At 40.1% G+C, this 18,738-nt stretch overlaps 1 protein-coding gene and 1 pseudogene across 3 annotated transcripts in view; one reads left to right on the top strand and one right to left on the bottom strand.

The window, feature by feature from the left end:
- LOC105747719 (synaptojanin-2-binding protein) overlaps positions 1-18,738 on the top strand; it is a 169,915-nt gene that overhangs the window by 47,340 nt on the left and 103,837 nt on the right. The gene's annotated exons all lie outside the window — the stretch shown is intronic.
- Positions 16,231-17,923, bottom strand: LOC101269660 (UV radiation resistance-associated gene protein-like; annotated as a pseudogene).

Here is an 18,738-nt window from a genome sequence, read left to right as displayed (position 1 = left end):
AACCACTAGGTCTTGTTTCTAAATGTTTTCCTTACTGTTCATATTCTCTTTCTTTTTGCAGGGGAAAGGGGGAAAGGGAGAGAGCTGAAATGTGGTTTCAAATGCAAGTCAATCATTAACAGAGTCATTTACAAAAGAACTTTGTATTTACTGTAATCATTAAACTGCTTGACCAGTCACAGGAAAATGGGTGATCCTTCCTACTTTGCAGATTTGCGAATAGAATCACAAAATTGAATCCCATTTTAATTCTGTATCGGCAATGCTGATTTGAATGAGTTTCTTATTACTGTTTTTGACGTTGAACGTTGTTTTTATTGTGTGAAATACATGCGCATTTTACCCCCAAGACATGTTAGTCTTTATAAGATTATTTTCCTTATGAACCTTATTTTATTTTGCTTCCTTTCTACTTTGATCCTAACGTCATATTGCATGCCTGGATCTAAAGAGCAGTCAGTTTCTCAGATCAAATAGATGCCCTATAGCAACTTGGAAGACATATGGAGATAAAACCATATTTTCTAAGGAATACCATTATACATTAAATATGTTAATGAGGCCATCAAAACAGATAATAATCTCTCTTAAGCTTTTCTATTTGATACCAGATACAGTACATGAAATAATAGTGTATCTAACTGTGCCTAACTTAGTATTGACATTCAACAAAAACTTGTTGCATTTGTCAGTAAATCTTTACAATCTTTTCCACCTTATTTTGGGGATTGTTGAATAAATATCTCCTTATTTAACCACCAACTTCCTGGGGTAACACTCTGACAGAGCAATGGAAAGAGAAAAGAAAGAAATCTAAATGATCAGTTTGAGGCTTAGCTTTGACATAGAAGATTAGGAGATAAGGATAAGGGCTCTATCATGTACTGCTGATAATAATTGGCTAACAATTATTAAGCTCTCATCAATTTATTTCTATCTTAATCTTATTTTAGCTACTGTGCTAAGCCCTTTACATGTGTTTATTTAAGCCTCACAACAACTCTATAACTGCTGCTGTTATCCCCATTTTACAGATGAGATAAGCGTCAGACATAGATTAATTTGCCTGAAGTACACAGCTATTAAGTGCCAGAGCTGGGATTTAAACTCAGGCGGTTTAGCTCCAGAACCTACATACATAACCATTACACTATGCTGTCTCTACTCTCCATGGTTCCAGGCACTACATTGGGCCATCCTTTTCCATGACTTATAAATGTCAGTGAATTCTCACAACTATGCGAGTCAGTATCAATAATTCTATTTTGTTTTGTTTTGTTTTGTTTTGTTTTGTTTGCGGTACGTGGGCCTCTCAGCTGTGGCCTCTCCCGTTGTGGAGCACAGGCTCCGGATGCGCAGGCTCAGCGGCCACGGCTCACGGGCCCAGCCGCTCCGCGGCATGTGGGATCTTCCCGGACCGGGGCACGAACCCGTGTCCCCTGCATTGGCAGGCGGACTCTCAACCACTGCGCCACCAGGGAAGCCCAATAATTCTATTTTTATAGATAGGGTAACTCAAGGCCTAAAGAAGTTAATAACTTGCTCAAGATACATTGCTAATTAGCGCCAGACGTGGGAATTTCCTTCAAGCCAGTGAGGAGTCTCATTTCTCTTCCATCATTCCGGGAAATTAAAGTTTATTATACTGAATTTGGTTCAACCATGCTAGCATAGCCTTCCATTATGGATAATAGGGAATTGACTGCATTAGGTTAAATGTTCTACCACAATAGCAGTAGTAGTACCATTCGTTTTATACAAAGTTTGAAAACAATTACCAACATTGGCTATCTGACTTGTCTTCCCTCCATCCCCCAAAACCTTACAAGATACATAGAATACAGAAAGGGGTTTGTGCCACAGGATGTGAAAGGACTTGTCAGAACTGAATATTGACTTTTGCCCAAGTTACCTTGTATATAGCTGACTCTGATATGAAAAGTCATTATTGCTGCATCATATGACTTAAGCAAACACCAGACCTGGAGTCAAAGTGCTAGTGTCTAACTGTAATGTGTACAGAATGGCCATTTTCTCCCTTGATGGGCAAAGAAGGTATGTAAGTTATCAATTACATAACAAACCACTGCAAAACTTAATGGCTTAAATTTTTAAAAATTCTTTTCAAAGAGATTCTATGAATTGACTGTTTCTTCTGCTACCACCTAGAGTCACATGGAACAGCATTCATCTGATGACAGAAGAACGGTAAGTAGTCCAAGATGGCCTCTCTCTCCTGTCTGGTACTTAGTGCTAGCTATAGCCAAGGGTGCCTTGCTTTTTCTCCACATGGCCTCTCATTTTCCAATAGACTAGATTGGGCTCTTCATAGCAGTGGAAGGGGGGGTTCTCAGGGAATTGTTCTAAGAAGGCAAGTCCCAATGTGGAAAGCGCTAGTCAAGCCTTTGTACTTGTCACACTTGCTGATGTTTTATTGGCCAGACCAGGCCATGGCCAAGCCTAGAGTCATTATCGGATGGGACCTAAACGCCACCTCTTGCTGGAAGCAGTGCAAAGAATTTGTGGTCATTTTTAATCCACAGAGGAAGAAACCCAACTTCAAACAGCAAAGACCAGGGTTCAGCAAATTTTTTCTCAAAGGACAAGATAGTAAATATTTTAGGCTTGCAGGCCTTGGGTCTTTGCAGTTTTGGTATGAAAGCAACCATAGACAATATATATATGCAAAAGGGTGTGGCTGTTTTCCAGTAAAACTTTATTTACAAAAACTGAGGTCCTGCTACACTATAGTTTGAGGACTGCTGCCAAAGACTATCGCAGGTTGAGATAGACTTCTAAGAGTGAAAACGAGAGAAGAAAGCTCCCAAATGTTGATCCCTTGGAGTCCCAAATTGAGGAGCATTGACACATTTCCTAGGAAAGGCTCTTTTTAAGAATCTCTTATCCTACAAGAAAGAGAAGCCAGGGAAAGTTCAATGAAAATTTCCCCTGCTGTAATTTTGGAAATGAATTGAAGAGTGACCATTGTCAGACTTCATGAAGCACCCATCATAGCCAGGATACCATCCAAAATTCAAGGATTTACATAAAAGTTATAACAATATTAAGAACTCACCAGGCACTTTATGGAAGTTATTTCATTCCATGCTTAAATAATGTTATTAGATTGAAATTATTACCCTATGATAAAGATGGAAAGATAGAACTTTGGAGTTGTGAAGTTAACTGTCTCTAGTTAATATCATTATTAATGTTAAAACCTAAACAGTCAAGGTTTGAAACCAGAACCAGAATATTTTCTGGCTCCTTATACTCCACCACATTGTCCTTGCCTTTTGAGTTTGGAGGAAAGTAATCTGTGTAGAAAAATAACTTACTGGAAAAATTATTTGGTACTAGTCACACACACACACACACACACACACACACACACAATAGTGTCTCTTCAGATGCAGAAAAAAGATAGGGAATAAGAAAGGATTGGTAGTTTTCTCCTACCTGTTTTAAATATTGTGCATTAATAGAATACTTGAGGTATAGTAAGGCCAAAAGATCAGGAGAAAACTGACATTGAAAAGATAGTTTGTTACTCACAGTTTCCAAGAAAAGAGGACACACTGTGCCATGGGGGCCACACAGGGAAGCACTGATGCTGGTCACAAAGCAGAGGGAGAGGGAGGAACTGTGGGCAAGAGACTTGATTGTGGTTTCCATGAGAAGGAACAGACAAGGCCAGGTAAGCAGGCTTAGGATTGGCTAGTTTGAATAATGTCAATGGTCTCTGTGGCATAGGGGCTGTCCCTAGCTATCTGGTACCTGGCCTTGGGGGTGATTAGGGCATGTGGATAATGGCCCTAAGTGTGAGAGCTGAGAAAGGAGGTATTTGGAATGTGGGCTCTGGATTGTCTGGTTTGTATTTGAAAACTGCGCTCATGGGAGAGTTGTTTACTATCTCTAGAAATTGACTAACACTGGGAGGAGTAGTCCATTCAGGGTCAGGAAGGCCCCAGATGTCAAAGCATCAAAATACAGAAGATAAAAAACACTGGTTACACTGCCACTACTACTATAGTGGGATCTCTGTCCCTCTAATTTCTGCCTTTACTCCCAAACCTACAGAAATGACTGAGATAGCCAAAGGTAATCAGAACTATCTAGAAAATAGCCAAGAACAAGGAAGGAAGCAAAACAACAACAGAGGGTTCTGGTTCAAGATGACAACATAGGAAAACCCTGATCTCACTTCTTCTCACACACTGAGTCTACAGCTACCTACAGAACAATTTTCTCTTAAAAAAACCTAAAGACTGGCTAAGTGATGACCACATCAGGCAAACAAGAGGAAAACCACCTCAAACTGGGCGGGAGGCTGGGATACAATCTTGCCATAAACCCCATCCCCAGCACAGTGGCACACAACCCAGAGAAAACTCAAAACCTGAAGCTTCTCCCTGAGGAGCAAAGGGTTTTATTTCCACATCAGTAACCTCAACTTTTAGGACCTGCACCAGAGAGATGACCCCCAACATCTTTGAAAACTAAGAGAACCCACAAGACTGTAGTAATCTGGGAGACATTTCTTAAAGGGCCCATGCACTGAGAAGAGCACCAGGGCTCAGCTCATCCATCAGCCAATCACACCCAGACTTAAAGTGAAAGAGGCTGGAAGATCAGGAACAAGACAAGGATGACCACTATCACCACTTTTATTCAACATAGTATTGGAAGTCCTAGCCACGGCAATGAGACAAGAAATAGAAACAAAAGGAATCCAAATTGAAGAAGTAAAGCTGTCATTGTTTGCAGATGACATGATACCATACATAGAAAATCCTAAAGACACCACTGGAAAACTACTAGAACTCATCAATGAATACAGTAAAGTTGTATAATACAAAATTAATATACAAAAATTTGTTGCATTTCAATACACTAACAACAAACTATCAGAGAAAATAAGAAAACAATCCCATTTACAATCACATGCAAAGAATGAAATACCTAGGATAAAATCTAAGGAGGTAAAATGACTACTCGGAAAACTATAAGAAATTAATGAAAAAAATTGAAGACAATACAAACAAATGGAAAGATATACCATGCTCATGGATTGGAAAAATTAATATTGTTAAAATGAACTTACTACCCAGGGCAGTCTACAGATTCAGTGCAATCCTTATGAAAATACCAATAGCATTTTTCACAGAACTATAACAAATAATTCTGAAATTTCCATGGAAATACAAAAGACCCTAAATATCCAAAGCAATCTTGAGAGAGAACAAAGCTGGAAGTATCACACTTCCTGAATTCAAACTATACTACAAAACTACAGTAGTGAAAAACCCACATTTATACAGAAATTAACCTACAACAAAGGAGGCAAGAAAATACAATGGGGAACAGATAACCTTTTTGGTAAATTGTGTCGGGAAAACTGGACAGGAACATAGAAAAGAATCAAACAGGACAACTTTCTCACCCCTTATGTATAAATAAACTCATAATGGATTAAAGACTCAAATGTAAGACCTGAAATCATAAAACATCTAGAAGGAAACAGAGAGAGTGCATTCTTTGACATTCTTCTTAGCAATATATTTTTGGATATGTCTCCTTTGGCAAAGGAAACAAAAGAAAACATAAACAAATGGAACCTAATCAAACTAAAAAGGTTTTGCACAGTGGCAGAAACTATTGACAAAGTGAAAAGGCCGCCTAATGAATGGGAACAGATATTTGCAAATGATATATCTGATGAGGGGTTAATATCCGCAATATACAACTAAACATGAAAAAAAAAAAGGAAAAAAACCCAATAAGCTGATTAAAACATGGGCAGAGGACCTGAAGAGTTTCCAAAGAAGACATATAGATGGCCAACAGGCACATGAAAAGATGCTCAACATCACTAATCATTAGAGAAATGCAAATCAAATATACAATGAGATACGACCTCACAACTTTCAGAATGGTTATTATCCAAAAGACAAGGAACAATGAGTGTCAGCGAAGATGTGGAGAAAAGGGAACCCTCATGCACTGTTGGTAGGAATGTAAATTGGTGCAGCCACTATGGAAAATAGTATGGAGATTTATCAAAAGCTAAAAGTAAAACTACCATATGATCCAGCAATTCCACACCTGGGTATATATAAGAAGAAAAGGAAAACACTAATTCAGAAGGCCAACAGCTGAAGTTTCTGTGGAAATGCTAGAGGCCAGAAGAGAGTGGCATCTGGCATCATATATTTAAAGTGTAGTAAACGTAAATGAGTATAATCTATAAATATATTGAATCACTGTGTTGTACACCTGAAAACAATATAATATTGTAAATCAACTATACTTCAGTTTAAAAATAAGAAAAGAAATTACGTTTTTTCTCGTGGTGAATTCAGGCTGAGTTAAATCATACTTGTATCTTTTTGAATATTCCTGGGTGCACTGATTTTTAAAAAAATCCTCCAGTATTGCATACAACACATTTACACAGTGGTACATTCTTCTTTTCTAAATATTAATGTGTGTGTTAATATGATCCACAAGAGGATTAGTCAAGTGAGATAAGCTGTTCATGGTAACTTCCTTATTTTGAGTTGATTCAATTTACAAGCAGTTCTATGTAGAAATGATTTTTGAAAAGACAAGGAAAAGGAAGTATGAAACAGTGATGATCATGATAGTGATGCACTCTTCTGGAAAGAGCTAAAAAGAAGCTAAAGTCAGAATTTTTTTATAAATCAATTCTTTTGAGGTATAGTCAGCATACAATAAAATGCACAGATTTAAGGATGTGGCTTGATGAGTTTTGACTTGTAAGCACCATCCTGTCTTAGTCTGTTTGGACTGCTATAATAAAATACCTTAGACTCGGTGTCTTATAAACAAGAATACTTAATTTCTCACAGTTCTGAAGGCTAGTAAGTCCAAAATCAAGGCACCAGCAGATTTAGTGTCTGGTGAGAACCACTTCCTGGCTCATAGATGACTCCTTCTCACTGTAACCACACAGGGCAGAAGGGGTGAAGGATCTCTCTGAGTCCTCTTCTATAAAAGCACTAATCACCTTCCAAAGACCCCACCTGCTAATACCACCACCTTGGGGGTTAGGATTTAAAACGTTCATCTTGAGCACACCCCAATCAAGATTCAGAAGTTTCCCATCACTCCAGAAACTTCCCTCCATCCCTCCCTTCCCTCACATCACAAAAACAGTGATTTTATTTCTGTTCCCCTATATTATTTTTTGGACTATTCCAGAACTTCATACAAATGAAGTCCTGTATGAAGTTTCTTTGGTCTGATTTCTTTCTATCATCATAATATCTATGAGATAGATACATCCATGTTCTTACACATGTTGGAAACTTGTTCAGATTTACTTAGGATTATCGTACTAAATGAATATGCCAGTTTGCCATTCATCTATTCAGTACTGGTTGTTTTTTTCCAGTCTGTGGAATAAACTTGTGAATAATGCTGCTATAAATATCCACATACCACTGTGGGGAACGTCCTATGGCTGGAATCACTGAGATGTAGAGCAAGTATAAGTTTAACTTTATTAGAAACTATTATTATCCACCCTACCTTTTCTACTCGTGACACTATTTATTCTTTCATTCCGTTAATCACCCCCAACACATTCCATTTTTATAAAGTATGAGAGAATCTGGTTCTTTCCTCAAAATTCTTACACAAAGAAGCTTCCATTCTCCTCTCCATTTTGTAATTTCTTAATTACAAATTGAAGCCTTGTCTCATTTTGGTTTCAGGAAAAATATGTCAATCACTGTCTTAAAATTGCACGACACCCACTGATTCTTCCCCTGTGACTTCTCCAAGAGGCCACGGGACCACTCAGCCCAAGCTATACACTCCGTTTTTCCTAATTTCTCCCATGTTTCCTCCTCTCTAAGAGCCCTGTGCCAGGATCCCCAGGATCACTTAGCACAGCCCCTCCCCCTTATGAATACACCATTGTTATGTAAGAGCTTCCCTCTCCCTCCTCCACCTCTCTGGGGATGCCCAGCCTCCAGCCTCTCTCTGCTCTCCTCAGGACTAGACTGCTTTTTAGGAGTTGCTGTTGCAGGGATAGTCTTGCCTGCCTCCCGCTGGAGTGGATTTCTTTGGTCACAGGCTTCTTCACTCATGGGGCCTGCCTGGGCCCAGGCCCACCTGGCAGATGATCTCTGGCTGCCTCTGCTCTGACTACTCCTGTTTCCGACCTGCTGCTCCCATGACCCCCCAGGTTGGCGCTTCACTTCCTCTGAAATTGTGATCCCCAGGAAGGTGTCCCACAGAGTGCGTGGAGCCACAACACAAGGCCAGCTCTCCTACAAGTTTCGCTTCAGTGGCCAAAGACACGTGCTTCACATGAGAGTCAAGAAGAGCTTGCTGCCCAGGCATTTTCCTGTTAATCACCGATAACGACCAAGGTGCCATGCAGGAGGATTACCCTTTTATCCCCCGAGACTGTTACTACTTTAGCTACCTGGAAGGGGTTCCTGGGTCCATGGGCACACTGGACACCTGCTATGGGGGTCTGCGTGGCATGCTGCAGGTGGATGACTTCACTTAGGAAATCAAACCACTGGAGGCTTCTTCCAAATTTGAACATCTGATTTTTTTTTTTAACATCTTCATTGGAGTATAATTGCTTTACAATGGTGTGTTAGTTTCTGCTTTATAAAAAAGTGAATCAGTTATACATATACATATGTTCCCGTATCTCTTCCCTCTTGCGTCTTCCTCCCTCCCACCCTTCCTATCCCACCCCTCTAGGTGGTCACAAACCACCAAGCTGATCTCCCTGTGCTATGCGGCTGCTTCCCACTAGCTATCTATTTTACGTTTGGTAGTGTATATATGTCCATGCCCCTCTCTCACTTTGTCACAGCTTACACTTCCCCCTCCCCATATCCTCAAGTCCATTCTCTAGTAGGTCTGTGTCTTTATTCCCGTCTTACCCCTAGGTTCTTCATGACCTTTTTTTTTTTTCTTCCTAGATTCCATATATATGTGTTAGCATACGGTGTTTCTTTTTCTCTTTCTGCCTTGCTTCACTCTGTATGACAGTCTCTAGATCCATCCACGTTTCTACAAATGACCCAATTTCATTCCTTTTTATGGCTGAGTAATATTCCATTGTATATATGTACCACATCTTATTTATCCATTCATCTGTCCATGGGCATTTAGCTTGCTTCTGTGTCCTGGCTATTGTAAATAGTGCTGCGCTGAACATTGGGGTGCATGTGTCTTTTTGAATTATGGTTTTCTCTGAGTATATGCCCAGTAGTGGGATTGCTGGGTCATATGGTAATTCTATTTTTAGTTTTTTAAGGAACCTCCATAGTGTTCTCCATAGTGGCTGTATCAACTTACCTTCCCACCAACAGTGCAAGAGCATTCCCTTTTCTGCACACCTTCTCCAGCATTTGTTGTTTGTACATTTTCTGATGATGCCCATTCTAACTGGTGTGAGGTGATACCTCATTGTAGTTTTGATTTGCATTTCTCTAATAATTAGTGATGTTGAGCAGCTTTTCATGTGCTTCATGGCCATCTGTATATCTTCTTTGGAGAAGTGTCTATTTAGGTCTTCTGCCCATTTTTTGATTGGGTTGTTTGTGTTTTTAACATTGAGCTGCATGAGCTGTTTATATATTTTAGAGATTAATCCTTTGTCCGTTGATTCATTTGCAAATATTTTCTCCCATTCTGAGGGTTGTCTTTTCATCTTGTTTATGGTTTCCTTAGCTTTACAAAAGCTTTTAAGTTTCATTAGGTACCATTTGTTTATTTTTGTTTTTATTTCCATTACTCTATGAGGTGGATCAAAAAAGATCTTGCTGTGATTTATGTCAACGAGTGTTCTTCCTATGTTTTCCTCTAAGAGTTTTATAGTGTCCACTCTTACATTTAGGTCTCAAATCCATTTTGAGTTTATTTTTGTGTATGGTGTTAGGGAGTATTCTAATTTCATTATTTTACATGTAGCTGTCCAGTTTTCCCAGCACCACTTGTTAACGAGACTGTCTTTTCTTCATTGTATATCCTTGCCTCCTTTTTCATAGATTAGTTGACCATAGATGTGTGGATTTATCTTTGGGCTTTCTGTCCTGTTCTGTATCTATATTTCTGTCTTTGTGCCAGTACCATATTGTCTTGATTACTGTAGCTTTGTAGTATAGTCTGAAGTCAGGGAGTCTGATTCCTCCAGGTCCATTTTTTTTCCCTCAAGACTGCTTTGGCTATTCGGGGTCTTTTGTATCTCCATACAAATTTTAAGATTTTTTGTTCTAGTTCTGTAAAAAATGCCATTGGTAATTTGATAGGGATTGCACTGAATCTGTAGATTGCTTTGGGTGGTATAGTCACTTTCACAATATTGATTCTTCCAATCCAAGAACATGGTATATCTCTCCATCTGTTGGTATCATCTTTAATTTCTTTCATCAGTGTTTATAGTTTTCTGCATACAGGTCTTTTGTCTCCCTAGGTAGGTTTATTCCTAGGTATTTTATTCTTTTTGTTGCAATGGTAAATGGGAGTATTTCCTTAATTTCTCTTTCAGAGTTTTCATCATTAGTGTATAGGAATGCAAGAGATTTCTGTGCGTTAATTTTGTATCCCGCAACATTACCAAATTCATTGATTAGATCTAGTAGTTTTCTGGTGGCATCTTTAGGATTCTCTGTGTATAGTATCATTTCATCTGCAAATAGTGACAGTTTTACTTCTTCTTTTCCAATTTGAATTCCTTTTATTTCTTTTCCTTCTCTGATTGCTGTGGCTACGACTTCCAAAACTATGTTGAATTATATTGGTGAGAGTGGACATCCTTGTCCTGTTCCTGATCTTAGAGTAAATGCATTCAGTTTTTCACCATTGAGAATGATGTTTGCTGTGGGTTTGTCATATATGGTCTTTATTGTGTTGAGGTAGGTTCTCACTATGTCCACTTTCTGGAGAGTGTTTAGCATAAATAGGTGTTAAGTTTTGTCAAAAGGTTTTTCTGCATCTGTTGAGATGATCATATGGTTTTTATTTTTCAATTTATTAATATGATGTATCACATTGATTGATTTGCGTATATTGTAGAATCCTTGCATCCCTGGGATAAATCCCACTTGATCATGATGTATGATCCTTTTAATATGTTGTTGGATTCTGTTTGCTAGTATTTTGTTGAGGATATTTGCATCTACATTCATCACTGATATTGGTCTGTAATTTTCTTTATTTTTTAGTATCCTTGTCTGGTTTTGGGATCAGGATGATGGTGGCATCATAGAATGAGTTTGGGAGTGTTACTTCCTCTGCGATTTTTGGAAGAGTTTGAGAAGGATGGGTGTTAGCTCTTCTCTAAATGTTTGAAAGAATTCACCTGTGAAGCCATCTGGTCCTGGACTTTTGTTTGTCAGAAGATTTTTAATCACAGTTTCAATTTCCTTACTTGTGATTGGGGTGTTCATATTTTCTATTTCTTCCTGGTTCAGTCTTGGTAGGTTATACCTTTTTAAGAATTTGTCCATTTCTTCCAGGTTGTCCATTTTATTGGCATAGAGTTGCTTGTAGTAGTCTTTTAGGATAATTTGTATTTCTGCCATGTCTGTTGTAACTTCTCCTTTTTCATTTCTAATTTTATTAATTTGTGCTCTCTCCCTCTTTTTTTTTTTTGTTTTTGCGGTACGCGGGCCTCTCACTGTTGTGGCCTCTCCCGTTGTGGAGCACAGGCTCCAGACGCGCAGGCTCAGCGGCCGTGGCTCACGGGCCCAGCCGCTCTGCGGCATGTGGGATCTTCCCGGACTGGGGCACGAACCCGTGTCCCCTGCATCAGCAGGCGAACTCTCAACCACTGCACCACTAGGGAACCACTGCGCCTCCCTCTTTTTCTTGATGAGTCTGGCTAATGGTTTATCAATTTTGTTTATCTTCTCAAAGAACCAACTTTTAGTTTTATTGATCTTTGCTATTGTTTTCTTTGTTTCTATTTCATTTATTTCTGCTCTGATCTTTATGATTCCCTTCCTTCTAGTAATTTTGGATTTTGTTTGTTCTTCTTTCTCTACTTCCTGTAGGTGTAAGGTTAAATTCTTTATTTGAGATTTTTCTTGTTTCTTGAGGTAGGCTTGTATTGCTATAAACTTCCCTCTTAGAATTGTTTTTGCTGCATCCCATAGGTTTTGGATCGTTGTGTTTTCGTTGTCACTTGTCTCTAGGTATTTTTTTATTTCCTCTTTGATTTTAGTGATCTCTTGCTTATTTAGTAATATGTTGTTTAGCCTCCATGTGTTGTATTTTTGTTTTTACTTTTTTTTCTCTGTAATTGATTTCTAATCTCATAGCATTGTTGTCAGAAAAGATGCTTGAGATGATTTCAATTTTCTTAAATTTACTGAGGTTTGATTTGTGACCTAAGATGTGATCTATCCTGGAGAATGTTCCGTATGCACTTGAGAAGAAAGTGTAATCTGCTGTTTTTGGATGGACTGTCCTATAAATATCAATTAAATCTATCTGGTGTATTGTGTCATTTAAAGCTTGTGTTTCTATATAATTTTCTGTTTGGATGACCTGTCCCTAATTGTAAATGAGGTGTTAAAGTCCCCCAGTATTATTATGTTACTGTCGATTTCCTCTTTCATAGCTGTTAGCAGTTGCCTTATATATTGAGGTGCTCCTATGTTGAGTGCATATATATTTGTTATTGTTATATCTTCTTCTTGCATTGATCCCTTGATCATTATGTAGTGTCCTTCCTTGTCTCTTGTAACATTCTTTATTTTAAAGTCTATTTTATCTGATATGAGTATTGCTACTCCAGCTTTCTTTTGATTTCCATTTGCATGGAATATCTTTTTCCATCCCCTCACCTTCAGTCTGTGTGAGGCCCTAGGTGTGAAGTGGGTCTCTTGTTGACAGCGTATATATATGGGTCTTGTTTTTGTATCCATTCAGTGAGCTTTTGTCTTTTGGTTGGAGCATTTAATCTATTCACGTTTAAGGTGATTATCGATATGTATGTTTCTATTACCATTTTCTTAACTGTTATGCATTTGTTTTTGTAGGTCCTTTTCTTCTCTTGTGTTTCCCACTTAGAGAAGTTCCTTTAGCATTTGTTGTAGAGCTGGTTTGGTGGTGCTGAATTCTCTTAGCTTTTGCTTGTCTGTGAAGCTTTTGATTTCTCCATCGAATCTGAATGAGATCCTTGCGGGGTAGAGTAATCTTGGTTGTAGGTTCTTCCCTTTCATCACTTTAAATATGTCATGCCACTCCCTTCTGGCTTGTAGAGTTTCTGCTGAGAAAACATCTGTTAACCTTATGGGAATTGCCTTGTATGTTGTTTGTCCTTTTTCCCTTGTTGCTCTCAATATTTTTTCTTTGTCTTTAATTTTTGTCACTTTGATTACTATGTGTCTCAGTGTGTTCCTCCTTGGGTTTATCCTGCCTGGGACTCTGCACTTCCTGGACTTGGGTGGCTATTTCCTTTCCCATGTTAGGGAAATTTTCCACTATAATCTCTTCAAATATTTTCTCATGTCCTTTCTCTCTCTGTTCTCCTTCTGGGACCCCTATAATGCGAATATTGTTGTGTTTACTGTTGTCCCAGAAGTCTCTTAGGCTGTCTTCATTTCTTTTCATTCTTTTTTCTTTATTGTGTTCCACGGCAGTGAATTCTACCATTCTGTCTTCCAGGTCACTTATCCGTTCTTCTACCTCAGTTATTCTGCTATTGATTCCTTCTGGTGTATTTTTCATTTCAGTTATTGTATTGTTCATCAGTTTGTTTGTTCTTTAATTCTTCTAGGTCTTTGTTAAACATTTTTTGCATCTTCTCGATCTTTATCTCCATTCTTTTTCCGAGAACCTGGCTCACCTTCACTATCATTATTCTGAATTCTTTTTCTGGAATTTTGCCTATCTCCACTTCATTTAGTTCTTTTTCTGGGGTTTTATCTTGTTCCTTCATCTGGTACATAGCCCTGTGCCTTTTCATCTTGTCTATCTTTCTGTGAAATGTGGTTTTTGTTCTGCAGGCTGCAGGATTCTAGTTCTTGCTTCTGCTGTCTGCCCTCTGGTGGATGAGGCTATCTAAGAGGCTTGTGTAGGTTTCCTGATGGGAGGGACACGTGGTGGGTAGAGCTGGCTGTTGCTCTGGTGGGCAGAGCTCAGTAAAACTTTAATCTGCTTGTCTGCTGATAGGTTGGGCTGGGTTCCCTCCCTGTTGGTTGTTTGGCTTGAGGTGACCCAACACTGGAGCCTACCAGGCTCTTTGGTGGGGCTAATGGTGGACTCTCGTAGGGCTCATGCCAAGGAGTACTTCTCAGAACTTCTGCTGCCAGTGTCCTTGTCCTCATAGTGAGCCACAGCCACCACACACTGCTGCAGGAGACCCTCCAACACTAGCAGGTAGGTCTGGTTCAGTCTCCTATGTGGTCACTGCTCCTTCCCCTGGGTCCCGATGTGCACACTACTTTGTGTGTGCCCTCCACGAGTGGAGTCTCTGTTTCCCCCAGTCCTGTCAAAGTCCTTCTATCAAATCCCGCTAGCCTTCAACGTCTGATTCTCTAGGAATTCCTCTTCCCGTTGCCGGACCCCCAGGTTGGGAGGCCTAACGTGGGGCCCAGAACCTTCACTCCAGTTGGTGGACTTCTGTGGTATAAGTGTTCTCCAGTTTGTGAGTCACCCATCCAGCAGTTATGGGATTTGATTTTATTGTGATTGCACCCCTCCTAATGTGTCATTGTGACTTCTCCTTTGTCTTTGGATGTGGGGTATCTTTTTTGGTGAGTTTCAGTGTCTTCCTGTCGATGATTGTTCAGCAGTTAGTTGTGATTCCATTGCTCTCACAAGAGGAAATGAGCGCACATCCTTCTCTACCATCTTGAACCAATCTCCAACACTGTTATTTCTTGCTGATCCAAAGGGACTTGTTGAAACTAAACTGTGTCTTCCCAGAAGTAGAGCACTTTGGTTTCGAATTGAGCAGTCCATTTGCCAAAGAATGATAACCGTGGTCCCTGTAGCCTTTTTTCTCTCTTACTTCCATTTTTCCATTAACTGCTGGTATCATTATGGATCTGTTTGTATTTGTGAAGGACTTTCTTTTCCCTCAAGCTATGTAATTTATAGTCTCATACATTTGAGTGTATGTGATTTTCTCTTTGGTTATTATGCTATCTCTAAAATCTTGGACTGCTTTTTTTTTTTTTTTGAGGAAAACTCAATTTGTGTTCTTCTATACAATACATGGATATAAGCACAAAATTTCCTTAAAGAGCTTGCAACCCTGAGGCAATGTCCTTGGGTATATAAAGTACATAGCAATAGCAAATGAAATCTGAGCTCCAGGAATGAAAATGGACCTCAAAAACATAACTTAATATTTCTTCCATTGCACACATACCAGTAGTATTCTATGCCTCATCTAGTCTCTTAATCCAACTACCTCAACTGCCTTGCGGTTTGCACATTGGACAGCCTGACTCTCCACATATATTTCATCATATACAATGCCTTCCTTTCCAACTGAAATGTGATAAATTAACACGGGATTTGCATATAGGGATTTTTATATGATGAGTGCATTACCAGAAAACACACCCAGCTTTTGACAACAGCATCTGCACACATAAAACTTTGACTCCCAGGTGGAACTGGATGCCATCTGACTATAGTAACCTTGTGGTCCTTGGGGGTCCCCTGGGATCCACCAGAGGTGAGGTTTTTCATCTAATCTGAGGGCTGCATCAAGGGTATGGCTGACTGGAAGAGCTGGAAGTTCATGGTGAGGGCATTAAAGAACAAGTGAATGTGGTGTTCTCAGTCGCTCAGGATGCACAAGCATCTACTGTGCAGATGCGACGACAGCTAGGTTGACTGTGGAGCCTGGGGGCAGGGGCGGGGGCGGGTGGGCCTGTGTATAAGTAGAACATTGTTCTTCTTATTCATCAACTTAATGGATGGCCAAAGATCCTGGAGACCTTTACTGAATATTCGATTTCCCCAAAGTTTCATAAACTGTGGTGAGGGCAAATGCTCATGAGAAACTAAAAGCGAGTTCACTATATTATTTATATATTATCATCTTCCCTCTGAGGATAACATAGAAGTGTAAATATAAAAGCAGACAAATGCCTATAAAGTGACTCGAGCTATAGAGTGACTTTTGCCTTTAAACAATTGTCAGGCCTGAAAAGCAAATCTTGCAAGCAAAATCTAACTTTGGCCCTGATACACAGTGATCCTGAGTTCCTCCTCGATTCACAAAGTCTATATTTCTGAGGAATACCCTTCATTAATATTCATTTTGTGTCATAATTATTACAAAGGGTGACCAGTGCAGCTTTATCCTCATTTCAAGCAGTGACTCTACCCTGGTCCTACTGTCTGTCCTCTCGCTTCACTTATCAGAACTCCTGCATGGCCAGTGGAAGCTGGATATGTTTTCATTCAGTGCATAGATCCTTGGGGAGAACTCTTCAAATTCTCCCAGAACTTGTTCATCACCCTCCACTGCCCCGGCACTGTCCACGGGGATGCAGTTAAATGCTTTCAGCTGGTTGCCTGAGGTGAAGGCTGGGGCTTTCATACCGATGAACTCTTCCCCTTGCTCCATTGCACAGCAGAGCTCGGCTTCAGACCCAGGGTGGAAATCCCCTCCCACCCCCGTCTCCAGAAGCAGGGTGCTGGAGGAGCCGGCCTGCTCGCTGGGCAGGAGGGTGCCGCTGACTGGCTGGAGACCCCGAGAGGGCTTGTCCCTGTTCCTGGCTAGTGTTCACACTCACTTGGCCTCCATGTAATCTGTCTCCCAGATCTACCCCTTTTTTCTTGTTTTCTTTGGAGGTGTCTAAGGAGGAAGACAGAGACATTATCTTTCAGATTCTCCCATGGAGGGGATGGTGGTCACAGGCTGGGCAAATACTGAGTTCTAACTGGAGGGAGGGGTTTTGTACTCGCGTCTCTCATTCCCTGAGCTAGCCCGTTTCCGGTGTCCTTTGTCCGGTGAAGGGATCCCCCAGAAAAGCCTACATCTGCACCCCCAAATATGGAGCTTTGTATCTTTGGAACGGCGGTTGCACTGGAGGTGTGATGTCTGTCGCACCTGACCACTAGTCCGCTCCATGAAGTTTTTCAGGTTGGGGAGGGTTTGCCTCAAGTCTGGAGTCCCTAGTCCATGTTGATATCTTAGCTGTGCTATATTTTTGTTCAGAAGATAGACACTGTAATCAAACAGCCACTTCTCCCCTCCTTTTGGGTGTAATGGAAACTCTCCCTCCTTTTCAACTTGTCATTAATATTATCTTTGACTGTTGATAGATCTCTTAAAGTTATAGGATATCTGAGGGGCACTTGTAGGAAAAAGGAAATCATGGATACCAAATGTGCAGTGTAAACAAGGGCAACAGCAATGCTTCCAGCATCTTTTGCTTGGAAGTCCTCAGAATTGGGCAATGTGAGGATGCATGTGGTCTGTCAGTCCATTTTGTACTTCTAAATAACATTTGATGTTTCAGGTTTAGGCCACACTTTTTGGAAAGGTGGCTATCTCATGTTAAGGCCTAAGATGAATATTCCTAAAAAGCAGTTTCTAACTGGTGCCAGACCTGTGAGATAGATTAAGTATAGCCTAGTTAACATGGTTGGATTACTCCCAATCAAACAAGGGCAGAAAAGCAAGGGAGCTTAAAAGAAAGGAGAGGTCAGGCTAGTAACGATGTTAGGAAGGAGTGGGGTTATGAGAGACATAAACAGAGGTAGAGAGAAGGTCAAAGGCTTTGAGAGGAGAAGAAGGTTGACGTTTAAAGAGGCCTCAAAATATTGGAATCTGTTTAATGTATTTCCTTTCTTGTCTTCTTTGTACCAACTGAGGTAGGCTGCCCATGGTGCGATGGCCATTCTAATGCCCTTTCTTCTAAGGTGCCACACTCACAAGTCTGACACACCCAAGAAACTATAGGGCCACTAAATTTGAGATGGTACTCAATGAACACATGCTACTTTGAGAAGAAATTGACAGAGTAAAGGTCTTTCTGGCAGACCATATTTCTAGAGCAAATCTGACCAGCAGTTTGGGTAAAATAGGAGTTTTCCCAGGTAAAAGAAGTCTGAGGTAGAAAGAGGGACATGACCTACCTCAGGAAAAATGCCTAAGTTTCCGCTCGTCCAAAGATCTCCAGAAAGCAAAAGAAGAATACTGACCTCAGTCTGACAAAAGTTTGACCTTCAAGAGATCCACAGCCCTGCAACTCCAAACTATGAAAAAACAAATAAACAAACAAACAAAAACAAAATGAGAACAGGAGGAGGACTTACCTCCACACCAAAGAAAATTAGGGTTCTTTGATCGGTTCTGTTTTTGACCCCATCAGGCAGTGTTGGAAATTTTTCTACCCTCTCCCCAAGCAATGGCACCACATTATTTTTTTTTTAAGATTTATGTGACTCCAATAGAGGGTAAATCTTCATTGAGTTGAGGCGTATCAGAGAACAATGGCAGACCAGGTGGCTTCACAGCTGAAGCAGGCTCAGGGTTTCTGTAAGAGGAAGAATCGGAGAAACTGTCCTATATTTTAACTTTAGCAGCAGTTTCACCTTTAACCAAGACGAGTGCTTGAGGCTCTTTCCTGTTATCCTGCCCCTTGAAGGAGTCCCGATAACCAACAGAACACTATTGCTGAGAACTGTTTCTGCAAGCCTTGTGGTAGTTTTAGATACTCATGGGGTATGAGTATAAGAAAGGAGAAAGTAGATGGGGAAGAGTAC

The sequence above is a fragment of the Orcinus orca genome, chromosome 2 (genome assembly GCF_937001465.1).
Source record: "Orcinus orca chromosome 2, mOrcOrc1.1, whole genome shotgun sequence".
NCBI lineage: Eukaryota > Metazoa > Chordata > Mammalia > Artiodactyla > Delphinidae > Orcinus > Orcinus orca.
Note: the sequence above shows the minus strand (reverse complement) of the source record. Positions and strands in the feature narration are given on the sequence as shown.